The following is a 3,133-nucleotide window of genomic DNA, read 5'->3' on the forward strand; positions in this document are numbered from 1 at the left end:
TGGCTTCCATATGCTCCCATGTTTTATTGTCCGTAAGTGTAAAGATAGTCGAACTACACCTCTTTTGTATCTTCATTTTATAAACATCACTGTGTGGACTGAAACCATTCCCTTCTAAGGGCTTATTTAGGAGTTTCTCATCGGAGATCATTAAATGCTCTGTTTGTAAAACGAATTCCTTGACCTTGTAACTCATCAGTGTACTTCTATTTTAGTTGCTACAGAATGATCTGAATCCTGCCATTCTAAGCAACCCCATTAATTTAATGGGACTTTTCCTGAGTAAAGACCGAGTCAAACTGCAGTGGAATGGGTATTATTATTATTATTATTATTATTGTTATTGTTATTGTTGTTATTATTATTGTTATTATTAATCCCGGATCTTGTCATATTTATGGGAAAATCTACCACATGTGAACTGTACAGAGAAGAAACGTCTCTGAAAATGTAGCTTGCAAAAATATTTGCAATGTTGATATGTTGTATCTCTTTTCAGACTTCTTATATTCCATATTTTCCTTCATCCCATTTGGTAATGAAGGAACGTGCTGTTGTGTGTTTGAACATACTATTTATTTTTAATATTTGATTTTTTTTACAATAAATATTTATAAACCTATCATTTCTATGGTTATTTTTACAAATGTGCAATTTTAAAAATATGTGTTTGTACTGGAGATACCGAGCCATTCCTAAAACACTGTGTAGACGACCTTGTCTTTCTGTTGGTTTCTATAGTAGTTGGAAAAAGAAATTCTCAAACTGGTTTACACGTGGTATACAATCAAGTCCTAACTCGTGGTTTTTGTTGGTCTTTAACCTCTTCTAATGTTAATCGTTTTAGGTTGGCATTTGCACTGAAATAACCAAACCAAACCCAGGCACCTCGTTGGCTTCATTTCCGAGATCCTGGTTTTCAGAGCAGGGTCTTCAAACGAGGTAATCTTTCCATATGGGCCGAAGCGCGGCGTGCGAAAGTGGAGCCCAGTGTGAGCCGAGTTCCTGCCTTGTCCAGCCCTGTCCTTTTGTCGTTGTGTCGCCGGGTCCCCCCGCCGGTGCCCGCCGAACCCTTCACACACGCTTCCCGTCGGAGGTCAGCGGCGCTTGGCGGGAGGTGCCTGCTGGGGCTGCCCCGAAGGGCTCAGCTCCCCCGAGCCCCCGCAGGGGTCATTGTGCCGGCGGGGCGGGCGAGGGCTAAAATTGCTCGTTTGAAGGACATTCCCCCCAAAAGGAGTCCCCGTCGCAGTGACACTTTCTGTGAAGGTGCTGAGATTTTTATTTTTTTTTCGGAGAGGAAATCCTTTCATCGCTTGAAGTACCCAAAGGTAATCCCGCTTCGACTTGCGTGTTCCACTGACCGAGTTTAATATGTTGCAGGGTTTCGCAGCTCCTGAACTTGCTCATATTTTCTTCGCGTGACTTTTTAAGGCTCGGCGTTGCCGTTTGGACGGCTATAGCCCTGGGCACACAGCAGCCCTCGCGGGACGCATGCGCACTGCCGCTTCGCCTTTTTTTTTTTTCCGCTTTTTTTTTTTTTTTTTTTTTTTTTGAGGAAAACTTGGAAGAAGTTGCCTAACACCCAGAGATGACAACAAGTTGGCTTTGGCTGGCAGCAATATTGTCAATAAAGAATGCATTCGACTCCAGAAAGAAAGAGGGAGAGAAAGAGAGCAAGAAAAGAATTCAAGAAAGAAAAGAATTCAAGAAAAATAAAAAATGGAAGGAAAACATTTTTGCTGATGTGTAAAAGACAAAAACTGGCACATAAAGGAAAGGAGGGCTAACAGTGCATGCTAATTAAAGAATACAATTCTATAGTCTATAATGACTGAGTGAAGACATGTACTTATTACACTTGACTGTCAACAAGGAAAGGAATGTCCCCTCAGACAACATGGTGAGAGACGCGTGGGCATTATTAGTGTCCCTTTCATAGACGTTGCCTTTTCTTTCTCAATGCTGACAAACCATTTTGGAGGGAACCATCCCCTGTTGTTTCCTATCATCGATCCCCATGCAAGCCCCTGCATTGTGCAAGTGCATTAATTAAAGACCATTCATTTAACATAAGAACATTGTATGTTCAGGAAATTAAGATTAGAAATATGAATCAGTAACCAAAGCCCATTTCCAATGTGTTATTGAGAGAAGCAGAGGGACGATAGGTGCAGTGAGCTGCTCCACGCATTTCACCTCGCCAGCCCCGAGTAGGGCTGAGCTCTTTGGGACAGAATCCCTGAAATGGATTACAACTGGAAAAAGCTTCTTGTCAACTGTCTCAGTGTGCATCGGCCTGCTGAGCCCTCCGTGCCTGCTCAGAGGGGCTAGCATGGCCTGGTCTGGGCTCCCACTGCAGTCAACAGAGGCTGAGCCCCCTCCCCAGGAACAATGCCTGAAATGGGCCGGGGTTGTTGTGTGTGGGCCCTTACACATTTGTACTCACACAAAAACTCATACACATGCTCCCCACACTCCCACCTACTCCCACTCATGCACACACTCACTCCCACACTCACATTCACACACACATGCTGTCACACACACACTCACACACACTCATGCACTCACTCACACTTACACTCACACACACATTTGCTATGTCAACAGCAGTTTTCCAGTTGTCTGTGCACATGCACGTACAGGTTCAGACACCCATACAGGCACTCTTCCCACCCCATCCCTTCTGTATCTCGATTTTTCCAGCCCGAGGGAAGAGCCAGCTGCCAAGCCAGTCGTGACATGAATGCGACTTGTCATGAGAAGGTGGAAGGGGAGCACGGAGAAGCAGAGCTTAATGTGGAGTGGGGGCAGGAGAAAAGTCGGATTCCCAGTATCACCCACATGACTCACTAAGCGGCTCCAGCTCCGCTAAAACTTCTGGGCCATATGGTAGTTTATTTACACCTTTTGTCCTTTCGTGTGTTGCATGGTGCAAGAATATTCCTGGGATATAAATGAAAGTAAGCTAGGGTAAACAAACAAGGGGAGCGCCTACTTAAGGGATATGTACCATTTCTGAGATCCCAACAGAGCACGTCGTTCCCATGGTTATAATGGGACCCGGGGACGGGATTCCGCGGCACCGGGCACCAGCTCCGCCGCTGGAAATCCGCACACCAGGCTTGATTTC

The sequence above is a fragment of the Aythya ferina genome (assembly GCF_964211825.1).
Source record: "Aythya ferina genome assembly, chromosome: 9".
Classification (NCBI taxonomy): domain Eukaryota; kingdom Metazoa; phylum Chordata; class Aves; order Anseriformes; family Anatidae; genus Aythya; species Aythya ferina.